Consider the following 19981-nt stretch of genomic DNA (forward strand, 5'->3'; position numbering starts at 1 on the left):
GCTGGGATCGGATCCCACCCATGTCCGTCCAGTTCCAGATCTGCACCACATGGCCACCTTTGAGGCTCCATCTTTGGAGGAGCAGAAGGTCTTTGCTAAACTGCATCCAGGTTCACCCTTTGGGTGTCTGGTCTATGTTGTTTCTATAGGCTTCTTGGTCAACCCAGCCAGTAAGACTTTAGGGTCTGCCCATTCAAGTGCTCTTCTCTCTCTGTGCCCTGCTGAAGTTAATATTAAATATTAAAACATGCATAAGTCATGATATATTTCAAGTATACACAAGTGTCCAGAAAAATAGCAGCTATTCCTGTACTCAACATCCAAAATTACCATATTTGCTTCAGCTTAATTTTATTTCATGTTAAAAAATATAAAAACCAAAAAAATATATTTGTTTCAGCATTATTTACAAATATCCAACAATATAGGAATGAATAAATATGATGTTCAAATGCTAATAAATACCATATAGTAATTAGAACTAATAAACTAGATTAATATTTTGAGAGGAAAAGACACATTGCAAGCAAAAACAATAAAATAATATTTACATACATTTTTCAAACCAATAGACCCATACCAATACATGGTTCCAAAATCTTAAATTCATTTCCCGAGCTATTCCCTCAGGGCTTCTACCCTGCCCCAATGCATGCTTCTTTCCATCCCCTCCCCCGTTTCCATTTCAAAGACTTCTCTGAAATATTTATCACCTTACAGCTCCATCTTTTGGCACTAACCGCCCACCCACAATCGGCCTGCTTCTGTAACTCCATATAGAAAATTACAATAATCTTTTGCATGTTAAAGCATCCCCTGAAAAAGTAACTCATTGTGCTTATTTACAAATATTATAGCTCTTTAGACCTGGAATTGAACTGGTAGCACACTGACCTCTGGTTATTTGTCTGAAATGCCCTTCAAACCTCCCTTAGACATAAAACATATTTAAAAAGATTGGCACTACCATGTTTTGGTGACTATAAAGAGAGCTGGAAATTCTTGAGCCCTGCTGGTGGAAGCATAGACCGGTGGGACCATTTTGAAAGACTGCTTAGCAGTATTTACTGAAGAGGAAGAAGCGACACGTACTTTTTATGACCCAGCAATGTCATGCTCAGGAAAATCCCAACAGAAATGTGTACACATGGATAAGAATGTTCCCAGCAGCACCATTCAGAATATCCCTCACACAGAACAACCCAAATCTCCATCAAAATCAAATGGATACGTAAGTTGTGGTAGACTTTTCTCTTGTGGTGGTGACAATAATGTAAACAGCAGGCTCACACCAGCACGAATTGTGCTGTTCGCAATGTTGAGAAAGGGAAGCCAGACACAAAAGAGTCCATGCATGTGATTCCATGGTATGAAGGTCAAAGACAATCCAAAGGGAATGTGGGTGTTCACGGACAGGGATGCATACTTAGGTGGTGCAGGAGAGAAAATCAGGGAGGTGTTTACCGTGAAAATAAAACCAAACGTTATTTTCGGTGGGAAGAGGTGTGACAGGAAGGGGCACTGGGGCTGACAATGTTTTGTTACTCGACCTTAGAGGTGGTTATGCAAATACTCCGCGTTTTGTAATGATTTGTTTTGCTGGTATGTTTTAGGGATTATTTTCTGTATGCATGTTGTTGAATGGTTTTTTAAAACTCCATCTATCATAGCACACTGTTACAATTTTTCCAGCGAGAATGCAAAGGGTGATTTGCAAGATTTTTCTGAGAAACTTCAAATTCTCAAATACCATTCTGGCAGTGATTTCTCCCGTAAAACTTCCTGGTCTCTTTTTTTGCAAAGAAAACTTTATCGCGTAACAGAATTGTCGTACGTGTGAGCAGATGAAGAATAAAGATGGGCAGAGCGGGCCCCACCCACATGAACTAAGTGGTGCCCCAGGCATATCCTCTTTACAGTGCATCTTGTTTAAATTTCAAGTCCCAGACCTCCGGGGACCCTGTTAGTACAATGATAGCCAACAGATTTACTGTGTGATTTGTCCATTCCCTTTTATAGAGGAGGAAACTGAGGCACAGAGTTGGTCAATTTCCGATCTAGGAAATTGAAAACCTGGCATTGGACAGAGGCCCTCTGCCTTAGAGTCTGTGTGAGCACCTCCCAGCCATCCTACCAGCCCCCCATCATTGCCTACATCGGGGATAAGCATATACCACGAGGCCAAAAAAATGTATACACATGACTTGTATTCATTTTTTGTTATCGGTACATATTGTTACAATTTTAATACAATTTTTTTCCTTTCTTAAAAAATATATATATATTTGGCACTCTCTGTACTGGGGAATTTTTAAATTCTCCCTCTTCCCTATGGTCAATCAATTTTTTTTTTCTTTTCCAAAATATATTTTGAGTCTATCCTTGACTTTTCGTTTTCTCAGCCTAACATGGCCAAACTAATTTCTCACCTAGTTTATGACAAAAACCTTCAAACTGGTCTCTCTACGTCCAACTCCTCACTGTCCAGCTGTAAGTTTTTGGATGGTGGTCCACTGCTGCCTTTTCAAGTCCAGACCCCTACCATGACTTAGAGTTTCCTACATGGCTTGGTCCCTGCCTTTTGTTCAAACCTCACCTCCACCCCCTCTCTTTGCATATCTACCCACAAGTGACTCCAGACTATTTACTGTACCCCCATGCACCCGGGATGTTCTCAGCACAGTCCTTTTCTCTGACAACCATCTCTCTACTCCCATTCCTCCTTCAAGACCTAGTGCAAATGCCAGCTCCTCCAGGAAGCACTCCCTGATGCCTTCCAGCCAGAACTGAACTACCCCACTTCTCTGCACCTACCTTGTCACCTTTATCAGAGTCTGCCCTAGCTGATATTTGTACAACTATCACCCCCACTAGACTATAAACTCTGGAGCACAGGGACTGTGTCGTATTTACTTTCTGATTCCCAAAGTCTGGCATAGAGCCTGACATACACTCGCTATTCAGTTAGTATAACTGGGTCTATATCACGCACTTAACTTCATAGCCAGTGATGAGAACTTACATGGCCCTAACATTCTCTTGTCCTGATATTCCTCCTAGAGCAAAATGGTTAAAGCAGAAGTCAGGTGGATGGAGTCTTTTCCCGGCCAAAAGGAGACAACTGATACTGGAACAGCACAGAGGACTATTCATTTGGGGTGCAAGTCTGGCTGGATGCCCACCTGAAACAGACTTTCCCTGCCCTAGTCTGGGGCTCCAAAGATTCCGCCAAGGTGAATCAGGACAAAAAGAAGTGGAAAATTCCTTATTCACATTTCACTGAGAAACTTGAACCAGAAATCAATGTTTCAGGCCCAGCCTGTCTCGTTTTCCCAGACAGGACTCCCTGACTCTCCAGTCTGCCCTGAAAGGAGCTGTAGCAGAAACAGTGCAAAGCTGCTGTAAAGACTTTCATGTGGCTTTCACTGCTAGAAAAACACCATCCCCCCTTTGGATGCCTTCAGAACACAGATTCATTGAGAAATCTGGCTTTTCTTCCAGGCAGGGCATGGGGACTATTTTTCAAGGGAAAGCACATGCGTAATTGCTGGAGAAATATACACGTTTAATTTCCTTTAAGCCCTTGAAGCTTTCTTTCTTAAATAAATCATCCTGCACGGTCCTGTGACCTGAGACCTGGAAGTGGTTTTGTCCTGGCCCCAAGCCATGGCCTCCAGAGAGAGGGACTCTGTCCTATTTGGACGCCCACATGAACACACACGATGCTGCCTTGTTTTTACCGAAATGGCCACACCAGATGCAGTTGCTAGAGTCTATTATGTGTAAGGACTTTACAAGAGCTGAGCAGGTACCTGACAACCTGCCTACCTTATAAATTAAAAAGCACTGGAAACAACTATGTTGAGAGAGATAACAAGGCCTGCAAGCTTGGGCAAAGAGATGACTTGGAAGCCTTTGAGAAGCCCCGTGTTGGAGTTGACAGGGACAGTAGGAAATGTCTTTGACAAACTTCTCCATTTACAGACCAGGTCATGGACGTCCACAGAGGAAAACCCTGTCACCGGTATTTCCCAAGAACTACCTGTATAAGATCACCTGGGGAACGGGTCGCAGTTGCCACCCCTGGCCCCATCATAGATTCGCAGTCTCTAGGGATTCCCTCAGGATCCAGGGATTTAACCAGTTTCCCAAGTGATGCTGATGTGCCCTAACGTTTGACAACCTGTGTTATGTGCTCTGGTCTTTCTGCTTAGACACAGGCAGGGTCCAACCTTCTCACACGCCTCAGCTGCTCTTTCGTCTGGCTCTGTTTGCCCGTTCCTCCTTCTACCATCGGGTCATCCTGAGCTGTCTTGCCCCTAGACTACTTCTTTCCCCTTACGATGCTCTCCCCTGCCCCCATCTAAGACTCCTGGCATCCCAAGCTGCCAACTTTAGGAGAGGGGAAACAGCACATTGTCTCCAGAAGTGTTCCAGCTGGACAGGACCCCAGAGAGGATCTAATGTTGCCTCCTCCTCCCCTGTCCCCCATCCATCCATGTTTCTTCCTCTGTTTCCCCTTGTGTATTAAGTGATGACATTACTTATGGAAGCAATAGCCCCTGCTGTTTCCGGAAGCCGGAAGGAGTGTGTAGCCTCAAGAGGGGTTTGTAAGATGATAAGGGCTTTTGCATTGAGGACTTATAAATTGAGTCCTGGGATTATTTAACAAGAAATAACCATTTTGCCAAATGTTTCTGTAGACTTCTGATCTGTATGGTTTTTAGCGTTTTACTAAATTCATGCCATGAAGCTTTTGTTGTTATAATCTGTTCCCTCCACACACCCACAACCAGCCATCAGCCATTAATTTAAGAGAAGGTCATTTTGAAATTCCTTAGTGAGTGAGTGATATGTACTTGAAGGCTGGCCTGTCTAGCCTTACAGGAAGCAGAGAAGGAGTATGGAAGCACATGGCTATGGCAAACTGGGCCACATTCCTGCTTCACCTCTTACATCTGTCAGACCTGGAGAACTTTCCTCGTCTTGCTTGGGCTTCAATTTTCTCATCTAAAAAGGGACTGGCAGATCTGTTTTGCAGATTAGGTGTTATAAAGTCTAAAAGCATCATGCCTGATGCTGACACCTAGTGACTGTCCCTCTCTTATTCCCTAACTTTACAAACTGCTATTTCAGACAACGTGCTACAAAATTTCTAGACCTAGTTCCCTGTGCTCTAAGACTCTTCCAGATAATGAGAGGGCCCTTCTGAAAAGAACTGAAATTTGTTGAAGAGAGAAGAATCGTTTCTGAGTCATTATCACTGAAATGGCAATATCACAAATAAGCCCTTGGGATGCATTCAGTCACCTTAAGAGAGTGGTGGCCACCTTAAGAAAGATAGGAACCAAATTACCTGAGTTAGAATCGATAACATCAAAGGTTCTTCCCATTCTTATGATTCTGTGACAACAAATTTGACTTGGCATTCAAGACCCCTCATAGTCACAATTAAACCTGTCTTACAGACTCATCTAACATTATTCCCCCAACCCATGAGTCTCCAAGCCATGCAGTTCACCATGTCCCATGAATTTCATGCTCCTTTCTGCCACCAGTCTTCTGAGTCTTATACTTTCCATTCCTCTTTCCTCTTTCTGATATTAAATTCTGGCCATGCTTGAAGGCCCGCTTCTATCAAGCTCCTACTGCCTCCCCAGCTGTAGTCCATCCCTCCAGCCTTCCATCTGTACTTCTCGTGGGATGCTAACATTAAACTACCTTGTGTTCTAGGTATGTGGGAATACATATGACCAGACTGAGGACTCTTTGAGGACAGATAGTGGGTCTCAGGTTTTCTCAGAATGCCCCCAGCACAGGGCACATAGAAGTTGTTCATGGAATGTTTATTGAATTGGACCAAGGAATTCCAAATTCCAAAGATTAATTCACATGCACTATGTCTCTGGTTTTAGTATTTTTCTTCTTTAGGGCATGTTGGCAACAAGGGTCAGGTACTCTCTCAAACGGTTTCAGATGGAAATGGGTTATTCACAGACTCTAGGGTACTGTCATTGACCTCCAAGGACACGAAGTGAGTAATGCTGGGTCACAAGGAAACAGAAAAGTCTCCTCTCTGTGCCCTTCAATGGCTAAAGACTCTCTTGTCTCTGACTAACTCCACATGTCAACCGTATTCTTCTCTTGGCAGATTAGACCTCTCTGCATGACTCTTATTTTTCTCTCTTCCATAACTTAGGTTTGCCTGTGGTTCCAGCTTTGTTATACTAGCTTCTATGTGACAGTACCAGCTTCTGTCCTGATGTTGTAGGACCGTTCAGTTCAAGCATTCTTTTAACTTGAGCTTCTATGTCTCTTAGTTCAAATTCCATCAAGAAAGAAGCTGATTGGCTTGGCCCAGACTGAAGCCCAATGTCATGTGTCCATCCCCGGACCAACTAGCTGATGAAGATCAGTGGTACATGATACCAGCATGATTTCCCAGCTCCCCCCCTTTCAGCAAGAAAGGAGTTTGGGGGAGGGTTGCAATTGCTTCCTAGTAACCCTGGTTGATGGTTGGTTGGATCATCATCCCTAAATGAATCTAATACAACAATGTCTACAAAAAGCAGCGAAGGATACAGAGACTGTGATATGGACCTACAATGAGGATTTACAAGTCAAAGTGTTGGTTATTTCCCAGTGATTTTACAGAGGACACTTGGATGCTGCCCAGGGTGGGTCTCTGGGGTCTGGTGGAACTGAGGGCTACTTGCAGGTTCGCTCAATCTCCCTTAGAACCTTCTACTTGCATTTGTGATTCCTTTCCAAGAGATACATGGATGGAGCAGGCAGACCCAACTAGATTGATATTTCTGGTCTGCTCTCCCAGGTAACCAGCAGAGGTGATGCTGCGGTTGACAGGATGAGGAACTGGGGAAGAAGGAAAAGAGTGGAGATGGAGGATGTACACCCAAAGAGCCAGGTGCATACCCACTAAGTCATGGAGAGGACACTGCAAGAGAGAAATGAATGTCAGAACAGGTTCAGGCTAATGCCTCAGGTTGATGTTTGGGCACTGGTGTTGCCTTCCTTCTGGGTCATTCCCTTCAGCCTAAGACATGCTGTAATCTCTCTCATCTTAAAATAATCTTCCATTGACTTTCACTCCTCTCCAATTACTATCACAGTTTTCTGTTCAACTAATGATTATTCCCAAATGAATACTCCTTCTGGGAGCGTTACCTACAGAACATGAAGATCAGTTCATTGCCACCGAGAGTTGGTGAGGCCCAGAGGATGGTACTTTACAGGAACTTCTAGGACCTTCACGTTTATAACCCACTGCATCTGCTCTTATTGTCCTTATTGGTTTAAATATTGAAAGACTAATTAATGCCTTACAGGCAAAGAGAGGGAGCATGTGTTAGCCTGCTTCCCTGCCACAGCCCCTTCTCATTACATTGTTCTCCCTACCTTCTCTTCATCTTCAAGAGACTCTTACCGACCCTGCAAGGCCCCATTTAAAAGTCTCCTCTTCTACGAAGACTTCCCTGACTGAACAGCCAGAACAAACCTCTGCCTCCTCTGGACTCTAATATCCCCTGTTCCTATCATGAAGGTAGCACTTGTCATGCTCTACTTGGGTCTCCCTGACAACCTTGGGTGTTCCCTGGAGGGAAAAACCAAATCTCCTTCATTTTTAAGATGCCTGACACCCATTAGCCTTTGAGGATTTGTTGAAAGAAGACATGGGTTCTTTCTTCCCACTTACTTTTTAATCAAGATTCAATTTCCCTTAAGCTTAGTATGTTCATCTCAAAAACAGGGGCAGAAATTATCTCTACCCACCCCCCTATTCAAATCCAGTGAGACCAGCAATGGTGAAAGCTTTACAAATCCTAAAGAACTTTAGGAGCGTGTGGGGATTATTCTCAATGCCTACCGCCTTGTTCTCAGGGACAGACTGCTGACCTGGCCCATCATTACGTCCCTGCAGGTTTATGTTGCAATGGGCTGATTACAAATTGTGAGTTGGCTTTGCCCCTGCATACTGACCCCAGATGCACCCTCCCTTCTTTGTGTGGGTCCATCCACAGTCCAGGGCAATAACCTCATAATAGCACCTATAGTTTCACACGAGATGCCTAAAAATTGTAAAAGGAAGGACAGAATTAGAACCATTTTCTTAGGCTTCCTGTAGGGTTTGTCTTAGTACCCACCCACAGGACATTGGTGTGTGAAGCAATTTCCTTTCCTGAGTCGTCATTCATTTATTCATTCATTCACTCACTATTTCATTGCTCTCCTTCATAGTTCATTCCTGTGATTTCAGGAATCACAGAGCACGGGATGGTAAGCGCTCTGACAGGTAAGGCTTTGCAAAGGTGCTCAGAAGAGTGCTGAGGAGAAGCACCTACGTCAGACTCCAGGAAGAGCTTCCTGCCACAGGTAACACCTGAGCTGACTCTTGATGGAAAGGACTAACCAGAAGCCTTGAGGGGGATGCAGAGGGCTATCCTTGCAGCAGGAATAGCCTCAGGGAAGTGCAAGTTGTTCCCAGTGGCTGGGAGTATAAAGGTTAAGGGGTGGGTGGGCGGAGATAAAGCCAGAGCGCGAAGCAGAAGCCAGACCAGGAAGGAAAAGCTTAGGACCTACTCCCAAAGATGCCTGAAATTTCACTGTTAAAACTTGCTGAAGTCAGGCAGTTAACCTGGGGAAGAAGCCGTCTCGGGGCTCCTAGTCCAGTGCTCCTTCACTCTTCTTTAGGTGCCCCTGGCTCGGCCACAAACCAGCCTGAGCCTTACCAGGGCATTGAATGTGAGGGGCCCCAGCCCTGAGCCAGGCCTGCAAAACTGCGTCCAGCTCAGAAGGGCTCTCTAGCAGCTGACAGGGCATCTGAGCAGGGACCAAAGATCCCCCCCAGGAGGCCTGCAGCCCATGTTGCTTCCCAAGCCATCCAGGTCCTTCCCTTCCGTGGTTAATTTTCACTTTTCATAAAGATGTGTTCGTTTAGGGGACTGGGAGCAGAGGAACGCCTGATGGGGACCACATGCCTCTCCCACGGCGGGCGCTTTGATTCTTGCCCAGGCAAGGCTGCAAACATCTTGCCGTGCCTGCGCCAGGCGCTGTCTTTGTGGGGCTCTAGGCGCGGGTTTGCATCACGTGTAGGGAGCCCCCCTGCCACATAAAAGGCACGCTGGTCCCAGAGCCGCCCCCTTCCCGGAGGGGCAATGCTGGAGAGCGGCCGCCGGCGCCCCTGCCCCCAGCCCCGCAGCCGCATGCTGGCTTCCAGCAAGGAGCCTGCAAGCCACACAAAGGAAATGGCAAGATAGTGAGTCACCCAGAGGCACCCCTGGTGCCTGGGCTGCTGGCCCACAACGGGACCTTTGTGCTGTGCTCCGGGAGGACGAGGAGGGCGGGTGCAGGGGCAGACATTTCAGGGCGCTGAGTAATGCTCAGAGAGGGGAGGCGCCTCCACCGCAAGCGGTGCTGACTTCTGGCCCACCGACTGCCACTATGCAAAGTCATGGGTGGGGGGACTCAGGCAAGGCTTAAAGAGTGCCCTCCTGCTGCCATCTGATCACACTGCTTGTCCCCTGTGAGGGTACATCCTATTTGGTGGAGGACTGTCTCTTTCACTGTCGTGTGAGGGGCTTGAGGTCTGGGGCACCGTCCAGTTAACTCTGTCTTTGTACCATATTCCCTAATACAACATTGAGAAGGTGCTGAGAGTTTGTGCGATGGATGGATGGATGGATGGATGGATGGATGGATGGATGGATGGAATAATTCATTCACACAAATACTACAGCATGTGAGGAGCTAGCCCAGTGCCCTCCTTTCACAGATGGGGAAATGAAGGCCCAGGAATGGGGATGGCTGGAGCTAGGTCTTGCAGTAAATTGATGGAAGCTCTAGAATTTGGGCACCACGCTGCCAGGCCTGGAGGGCTCCACTGTGTAGCTGCTGTTGTGTAGCTCAGGGAACACCAGGAGGGCATAACTGATGTGTGGGCAAAGATCAGGGTGGTGAGAACCCACAGCCTGGATAACTACCAAAGGCAAGGTCAGGTCCTAGGGAGTTATTGGGAAGTGAGGGAGGGGAACCAGAGCAGTAGGAGGCAGGGTTCCAGGCCTCACGGTGATCACAGTCTCTTGGCCTAAGCAGGTCCTAGGGTTTACATAAGATGAGGAAAGAATCAGCATTGTTGAGCACCTAGGATATGCCAGGCATGGATATTTAATCCTTTACACAACCCTGAGGTAGGTATCATTGCAGATAAACAAGGTGACTGGAAGACCACTGGCCTCTGGGACAGTCAGTTGCCAGCTCTGTCAACTGGGGGCCTCAGGGTGGTGGCAACTTGGAGCCACTGTGTGACAGCACCAGGTCTCAGCTTGGCCCGAAAACTCAGTGCTCTTTGTGCCCTCAGTGGGTTCAGTGTCTCAGAACTAACTCACATCGATTCGCGCTCGGAGTCCGACGTGTTTCCGGGGGACTGAGGTACGGATGACCGGAGCTTTTCTCCCTGTAAGAAGGGGAGCACTTGGGGCAGGCAGGCTGCCTGGGGGCATGGAAGCTAAAGGCTCAGCACCACCATGGTGCTCATTGCCCATGGTCCTCATTTCCACAGTGGGTGCCAGCCTTGGGCTGCACATCTCGAGCCGGGTATGCCCAGGGCAGGGCAGCATGCATAGACGTGGCCTTTCTCTGCAGCCTTGCCTTTCTAATTCCCGAGCTGACCATACTTACCACGCTCCTTACTTACAACAATCTTCTTTCAGCCTACACCAAAACAATACACTAGTCGAAAGATTCAGACCAGCTGATACAACCACACTCTGGATACCACACCCTAGACACGCTGATGAGATTCAGACAGTACAGAAGCCCTTGGCCTCCTCTTGAAAGACTGTGGCTTAAGGCAGACGCTGTCCACTCACAGCAAGAATCATTTCCTACCTCTGGCGCTTCCCAGTTCCTTAACAGAAGCTGACTTTTAATTTGAGGATGAGAGCATGGGACTCTCTCCCCGTCCCCTGCCCGCTCCCCTCCACACACACAAATGCCACCCGAAACTTCCTAAATTATCCGGTTTAAATTATCCAACTCAAGGAATTTAGAAGTTCAGTAACTTCCCAAAATTACATGGCTGAAAAGTGATGGCACCAAGATTCAAACCCACTCTATCACGTACACTTCTCCTTAAGACTAGTAACAACAATGATAATAAAAGCTACTGATTGCTGAGGACTCGCTATGCTCCCAACGTCTATGATTGGAATTTTACATGTTTGGGTGTTGTTTTGTTGTTGTTTTTCATCTAATTCTCACAGCAACCCCAGAAAACAGTTTTCATCTTTGTTTTACAGGTGAAGGTTGAAGTACAGAGTAGTAAGTAAACTTACCCAAGCCAGGGTCACACAGCTCCTTAGTACAGGAGCTGGATTTCAAACCAGTCTGTCTGCCTCTCCACCCAAGCTCTTGGCCACCCCACTCCATGGCAGAGCAAAGCACGATTTCTGCAATCACTCACCCCCACGGTACCCCTGGGAAGAATGGCCCTATCTGGGGTTACCAAAGTCCAGTGACTCGCCTTCCGCCTTGTCAGTTTAGGGATTAGGTTTGGATCAGTTTCCCAGAGAGGAACAGGTTCAGGCAGCCTGATGATGACTCATCCTCAAGGTTCTGAGCCAAACCTAAGTAATTGATTCACCTATGAGATGCACTGGCCAGAAGGCTGTGGTTAAGAGCAGTGGCTGTGCCGTCAGACGCAGCTGGGTCTGAAACTCTGTCTACCACTTCCTAGCCCCAAGACTTTGGACATATTATTCACCCTCTCTAAATCCCAGTTTCGGCCTCAGAATATGGGGAAATAATGCCAACCTTGTGCGGCGACTGTGGCTTAAACAGATATTGTGGGTAAAATACCCAGTACAGTGGTTGACCCTGAGTTGGAGCTCAATAAATGGTAATACTGCTAATTTTTATTATTACTGGGTTGAAAACTGGGATTGGCCCCCTGGTAAGGTCTCCCTCTGCCCAGTGAGCAGGTCACATTGTGAAAAACAAATTCCAGCTCAGAAGGCTGCTAGAACCCAGAAAAGAGGGTGGGGCCTGAGCCCTCAGCTTCTGTTATTGGGATGAAGTGCCCACCACCCTTTCCTCCCACCCCCGGGTATTTCTGTTTGAACACCCACTTTGGACTTGAAGCCAATGTGGGGACAGAGTCTCAGAGAGCAGTTTCCAGGCTCTTGGCTTCACATGGAAAGGTGCTGGCTTGGGTAGAAGATGGCCATCAGCTGTAACCAGTTAGCCAATTAGCCACTGATATAACTGCCGTGACTGCGTTGGTTGGTTGGTTGGCAGGCAGGGAAGTGGACAGCGGATTGTGGATCATGTAGATCCTACTGCGTGTGTCTCGCCCAGCCGCCAGCGAGAATATAGTGGTGTGACTCCCTATCTGTGGCTCCGTGGATGTCCTAAGATACCATATAAGAACACATAACATATCCTGTGTTCTTATGTGGGGAGTGGGACCAGAGACCCCGCATGACACCTATCTTCTCCTGGACAGAACTGCTCAACACAACAAAGTTTTCTTTCTCAGTACCTCCTTCCCACTGAAAAGCAGGCTTAATGCCACCTCGTCTTTGAAGCTCCTGGTAGGTAAACTCTTGTTCCCCCTCCAACGCCCTGGTCAAATGCACCTGTATGTGGGAGGCCTTCGCAGCTCCCCCAGGCAGAGGTAGATCAACTACAGGCCAATCATGCAACGAGTACATTCCAGGTGCTGGGACAAAACAATGGAGATCACAGAGGTGGCTCTTCTCTTTCTGGAACTTGAAGTCTAGTGGGACAATTACAAAAGCAAACAAATAAACCATATCATTACAACTTCTGGTAATTGCAAGAAAGGAAATACCCGGTATCATGTAATAGACAATAACTCTGGGGGTGACGGGGTGTCAGGAAAGGCCTTTCTGGGGAGGTGGCATTTACCCTGAGGCCAGAAGGAGATACTGCCAGCTTTGCCAAGAGCTGGGAACAGAAGGTTCTCGCCATAAGGAACAGCTTTTCCCTTCCAAGGAAGGAAAGAATTGGGTGTGTTTCTCATTGTTCAGAAAATCCATCTGGAGCAGATGGAGGGAGTGGGAGGACGCATGGCCATCAGACACAGGCAGAGACTTTGCTCCTCTGTGCACACAGCCGGATGTGTGACCATGAGGGTAAGACGGTTACCATTTATTGAGCATCTACTACATTGCCAGGCACTGCATAGGCCCTTTCCATAAACTCTCTCACTCCTCATTCTCCCTGCCACTCCTACCCATTAAACTATATCCATATTCGTGTCCTAGTCTTACTGTTCGGTCAGTACTTCTCTGCAGGTTTGTTGCCCTGACCACTTCTAGCTCCTCTGTAAGACATCTCGGGACCCCAGCACAGGCACTAGAACAGGGTGCTACCATGTCTGTGTAGTTTTCAGCAGCACTCCTTTTCCCTGAGCTTTGAGCAATTACAATTGGGGGATCAGTAACGGACATTAATACATCTCAGATAAAGTTTGTAGAAAACACATTTTGTCTTCTTGCTGTGATGATTTAAGAAAAACTTAATCACATTCAGTAGCATGATCAGAAGTATTATTTAGGTCAACCACTACACAGGGGCAAATGTCATTCCTTTGTATGTTGGTGTCTACTACAAAGGGTGGCCGACCCAGACATGCCCCCCTGAGGGAGTGACGTGGTCTAGGCAGGCCACACGGACGTGCTGCAGAGAGTAGGAATAAGTCTGTTCCAGTCAACACTGTCATTGAGCACCTACTATGTCTAGATCCTGTGGCAGATATTCCATGTCCTGTGCTCCTTAGTCACCACGTTGCAGAGCCAATTGTGCACAATGCTAGAGTGGAACTACAGGCGGCACAGTGATGGGGACGTGATTGGCGCAGCTGGGACCAGATCACCAAGTGCCTTAAACGCCAGGCCAAAGGCTTTGGACTTTAGCATGGAAGTAATGGAAGAGGAGGGAACCTAAAATATGGTTTTCATTTTTAATTCTTCTTTTGAAAGTAGGAAATTATAAATAGCTCTGTTTTGAAAGGGCCATTCTGAGAGAAAGTGAAGAAAGTAACTAAGAAAGGGCTTGGAATAATAAGCAAGGAGGGCATTTGTGATGCTCAGGGGGTGGAGCAGGTCAGGGCTTCCCCAGTGTGCGTGAGTCCTGGAGGCTGGCACGGAGGGACGGACCACAGTGAGGCCTTGAGGCACGGAGCGGGGGCAGGGTCAGGACCGCTCTTGTGGAGATATCAGTCAAAATTTACCTAAGATCCCAGAAACCAGGCACAACTGAGATGTCATGAGGAATGTGAAAAAATACTGGTCTTGAGTTGGAATCAGGTTCCAATCCAATCTCTGTCACAGATTAGCTGTGCGACTAGAACAAATTACTTCATTCTCTGAACCTATTTTCTCAACTGAACAATGGGGATTACAACCTCCAAATCTTGGAGTGTAATAGAGAAAAAGATATATGAAGGCACCTTTTATTGAATCTGAGCGTCCAAGGTCTTCCTCCAGGTGGTGAATTGGAATGAATTTCTTCTTCCTGTGTGCATGTTCCCATCTTATGCCATCATGTGACCTTGGACAAAAGATGGGCTTTCAACTCTGTGATTCCTCACGGCCCCTCTAACTCTAAACTTCTAGGTTTCTATGAAAAATTTAGATTTTGTCAGATTAGGTTGACTCAGGTCTACAGAGCACCCAAATGAAGCTATTCTCCTAAAGAAAATTATAGTCTGGTCTATAAATAATACAATCATGCTGCATATTTACACATACTTTATTGAATCTTGGCAGACTGTGCAATCTATTCTGGTTTGATTCTGAAATGAAAATGTGATTTATTGCTTAAAGGCAGAGAGCAATGAACAGGCAATTATGTTATTATAGCCATTATAGACAGACTACATTCCGGGGATGCCAAAAAAATGTATACAAGCAGATGCTTTGGTCAGCGTTGCTCAAACAGTAGTTTGCCGTAATCAGAAGTGTCTGGATGCTGATGGTAACCACTTTGAGCACCCCTTGTAATTGCAGAAGTCAAACGTGACTTGTTATCAGCATATATAATTACAATTTTAATAGTTTTTCCTTTCTTAAAATGTGTGTACATTTTTTTGGCACCCTCTATATTTATAGTGTCCCTCAAGTAGGTCTTCTCACCATTCCCAACTGGAAATTTCCCTTGCTGACATTTACCACAACCAGTGGAGATGGTTTGTTTGGAAAGTGTAACACAGAGAAAGGAAAGAGCACTATCCAGAAAAAAGGTAGGTCGAGGACATGGGAGACCATCAGACAATTTTTGTAGGCCTGTTTGAAAGGTTTCAGCAGCCCTTTGCAGGAACTCTAACCAGAGGGTAATGAAACAGGGGTTGCCAGGTTGGCCCAGTACCTTCTGTGGATGGAGCTTTGGCCTCCAAAGGAGAACACCATGTGTGCTAAGAGTTTCTCTGGTTTCTCGAATCACCAAATCAGAATTCAGGGATCTAAAACGGATGCAAGATGATCCCAATGTGAATGGTATAGATCATTTACAGAACAGATGCTTCTACCCGGAAAATCTGTAATGTGCTTTTCTTTCTGACTTGGGGGCAGTTTTGGAGAAGAATAGTTAGGCTTACAAATGCCATCCTCACATTAGTGGGAGGGCAGTGGGACAAAACAGGCATAAGGACCTAACAGGTAAAGGTTACACCTCAGGAAGACTAAGACAGAGAAGCTCCCCAGGGATCACCATTTTATCTTGAACCTCAGGTGTCCGAGGACGCCAGAGCTCACGGTAATTGTGAGGGATGACGTCCTAGCCTGAGTTTCCACAACACGCAGTTCCACAACACAAGCTGGTAGTTTATTTGGGGAACTGATCCCAAGAAACAGGAGTGAGAGGCTGGGGAGAGGAAACGGGAAGAGGGAGAGCCAATCCAAGGGTCAATGATTGATGTGGTCAGTCCAGTGGGAAAGTGGTGCTTGAAACTGGGGACTCCTAAGGAGCTGTGAGGGGGGTATTTATCCATCACTGGCTCTCACAGGGCACTATGTGGTTGTTAGTCCCCTCCTACTTCCAGGTTTCCACAAGTGTCAGGATGACAAAACAGGTTTCCTCAAGTACTTCACTTGCAAGTGGAGTCCTGGCGCTTTAGGAAAGGAGAGAAATAAGGTGCTGGGAGCAGTTGTAGCTGGAGGGCCAGAGCTGGCTGAAAAAAAGGTGGGCTGAGAGGATCAAAGGTGAGCACAAGAGGTGCCTCATTCATCAAATTAGAGAAGTCAGCACTTAGCAGCAAGCACCCTGGGCTCGCCCAGTCAAGCCTGGACTCCACTCAGGGATGAGGAACTGGTCTAATTTTATGTTTAATATTTTTAGAAGATTCTGGAAAGATAATTTTCTTTGGAAAGAGAAGAGAACAGAAGAAAAGAAGAAAGGAAGAAGGAAAGAAGGAAGGAAGGGCAGAAGGAAGGAAGGAAGGAGGAAGGAAGGAAGGGAAGGGAAGGAAGAAAATTGCTAAAATCAAAGGCAGATACAAATTCACTAGCTTCTTTCTTTTTTAAAAAACAAAACAGGGGCCGGCCCGGTGGCTCAGGCAGTTAGAGCTCCATGCTCCTAACTCCGAAGTCTGCCGGTTTGATTCCCACATGGGCCAGTGGGCTCTCAACCACAAGGTTGCTGGTTTGACTCCTCGAGTCCCGCAAGGGATGGTGGGCTCCACCCCCTACAACTAACAATGGCAACTGGACCTGGAGCTGAGCTGCACCCTTCACAACTAAGATTGAAAGGACAACAACTTGACTTGGAAAAGTCCTGGAAGTACACACTGTTCCCCAATAAAGTCCTGTTACCCTTTCCCAATAAAATCTTAAAAAAAAAAATAGGTTTCTTTTTGTAATAATTGCAAAGCTAATTATAAGGACTATAATTATATAAACACTTAGAATATATAACAAATAAGTTTCTCTCTTATCCCAGATCTCAGTTTTTCTCCCCAGAGGTAATTACTGTTGAGTTTCTTGTGTATTTTTTCCAGGAATAGTTTATGCATATGAACACATGTATATTTTCTTTTAAAATCACAACTTAAAATACACATATTTTTTCTTTTTATTTTCTGCTTCAAAGATTGCTTTATATGAACATATATAAATCTACCTCATTAAAATAAAAATCCTTCATAATCCCCAATGAGAACTTCCATAATTTACTGAATTAGTCTCCTTTTGATGAACAGGTATTGGGGTTTTTTTCCTCAATGGTTACAATGACCTGTTGAATATTCTTGTATGTCCTACTTTGTGCATGAGTGTAAGAATATTTGAAGAATACATTTCTAGGAGAGAAATTGTAAAAAAAAAAAATGTGTAGTTAAACTTTTAGAAAAGATTGCCAAGTTGCTCCTGAAGGATTTTTGCAGGTTTATACTCCCCTCCTGTTGACCCCACCTTCTTACACTTTCATTTTTACTAATCTGGTAGGTAAAACATGAATCTTACTGTTATTTTTTAAAATTTACATGCATTTAATTATGATCGCGGACATTTTATCATGTATTTATAAGCCAGTTGTTTTCGCTTTCTGAGAATGCCTGTTTAAGAGCCAAAATAACAGACATGCTTTATATGAACTACTTAGGAAGTTCATATAAGTTGAGAACTACTTAGGAAGTCACATGCTCTGGGTATAGGCTGGGACCGAATGAGTCAGGATTAATCTAAAAATCACAACTGAAATCTGCAACAGGTATTGTGCCAGATACAGGGTGACAACAGGGGGCAATGACAATATAGCACCTCCTTGCAGCACTTACAGACATGGAGAGAGGATCCAAATAATCCAGTCATTGAAATAATGTGCTTAGGTGTCATGAGGGGAACTAGAAAGTGCCACACAGCAGGTGTGAGTCCTCTGACCTGCCATACCTTTCCATCAACCTGGAGGGGTGCTTAAAAGCTAAAAAATCAAAGAGCATGAGGGACAGCATTCTCAGTAGGAGGCAGTAGATGGCAAGTGTGGAAGCGCAGAGGTGACAGACAGCATTAAATAAAAGAAATTCAGAAGGGGTAGAAATAATGGGGGCGTGAAGAGGGTGGGATGGGGGGTGGGACAGAAGAGCAGAGAGATGAACCAGCCCAGTTTGCCAGACACTGAGGAGAACCCGCCTTTCACTGCCACAATTAAGGAGGTCCCTGGCTAATTTGGAAAAGTTGGTCACCCTATGGGGCTGAGGCCATGTCATAGGGCGGTTTATAAACCGTAGTAAGGATTTTGGACTTTACCTTAAAGGACGACAGCGAACCATTAGTTTTCAACAGGGAAGAGACAGGTTTGGAGTTACATTTCTCAAATTTCGGTGTTGTAGAGTCTGTATAATTTGAAAGGGGTGGAGGGGACAGTGTGGCAAGGCGGAGCCCGTGAGACCCGCTGGGAGGCAGTTTGTAGTATTACAGGTGAGATAAGACCAAGGTACCTTGATCCGGAATATTGGCAACGAGGCAGGAGCCAGGGCAGACTTGAGAACTACTTAGGAAGTCACATCAGCAGGATGTAGAAGGACTAATTGTTGTGTGAGTGCAAGAAAGGGGGGTTGTTGGATGGGGCTGCAGTTCTTGGAGTCAGGGAGGGGGGCTGTAAGAAGAGCAGCCTGGGGTGGTGCCGGGAGGAGGGAGCTGAGGGGTTCAGAATTCACTCTGTGGAGGCAGAGGGCCTGGTAGACATCCCAATGGTCATATGCAGGGATGTTTGTTACCTAGATCTGCAGTTCAGGAGAGAAGAGCTTGGTGGAGGTAAAATTGTGGGCACTGTCACCTTAAAAATGCTAACTGACCTCAGTACAGTAGAAAAGAACACCCAAGGATATGGCGGAAAGTCTGCCTCTGGGCTGTAAAGATAATGACATTAATTAAAAACAAGATTTAAGGGCGGGCCGGTGGCTCAGGCGGTTAGAGCTCTATGTTCCTAACTCCAAAGGCTGCCGGTTTGATTCCCACATGGGCCATTGGGCTCTCAACCACAAGGTTGCCAGTTCAACTCCCGCAAGGGATGGTGGGCTACGCCCCCTGCAACTAGCAACGGCAACTGGACCTGGAGCTGAGCTGCGCCCTCTACAACTAAGACTGAAAGAACAACAACTTGAAGCTGAACGGCACCTTCCACAACTAAGATTGAAAGGACAACAACTTGACTTGGAAAAAAAAGTCCTGGAAGTATACACTGTTCCCCAGTAAAGTCCTGTTCCCCTTCCCCAATAAAAATCTTAAAAACAAAACAAAATAAGATTTAAAAAAGCTTGTACAAAAACTCAAAATGATTTGGTTTAGAATAGTTTAAATATATTTAGTAAAATTGTCTTTTATGAATTTGAGTTTTAACTACCCACCTAACTCTGCCGGAGGAAGTACAGGGAGAGGGGTCCGTGTTTGATAAAACGTCCTCTAGATAGCCTTCAAATCACATGCTTCTTATCAGTAAGTTTGTCCCTTCCTCTTATACGAGGTCTGCAGTGTTGGGGGATATTCTGAGGACTGAGATCTCAGAACACAGCCAGCATGCTGCCCTCAGCTGCCAATGCCCTGGGTATCATTTGCCTGCAGTCACGTGGCTGGTCCAGGTCTCCTGGTTCCCACCCAGTGCCCTTACTTACATATGTCCCTGGTAGAAATCAGTCTGTTAGAACTGGAAGGGATCCTGGTGCTCCCTGAACAAGCCCAAGGGCTTCGGTTCACTGTGAGAGAGCAGTGTTTGCTGTGAGAGGGGAGGGTGATGCCTCCTCCCATAGATCTGCAGAGACCAACACGGCCAAATAAGCTGATGAGGGGTTGGGGGCAGAGGCCTTGGAGGTCTGCTCCCCACAGCTACAAGCTTGCTCCCTCCCCAGAGGTGAGTTGCTCTGTAGCCACTGAGGCCTGGTCCAGGGGGCTGTGGGAAGCTCACGCATGGTCTCCTCACTTTACAGAGGGGGCACCCAAGGTCTGGACAG

Source organism: Rhinolophus sinicus, chromosome 17 (assembly GCF_057876585.1).
Source record: "Rhinolophus sinicus isolate RSI-liver-muscle chromosome 17, RSI-T2T, whole genome shotgun sequence".
NCBI classification, from domain to species: Eukaryota; Metazoa; Chordata; class Mammalia; order Chiroptera; family Rhinolophidae; genus Rhinolophus; species Rhinolophus sinicus.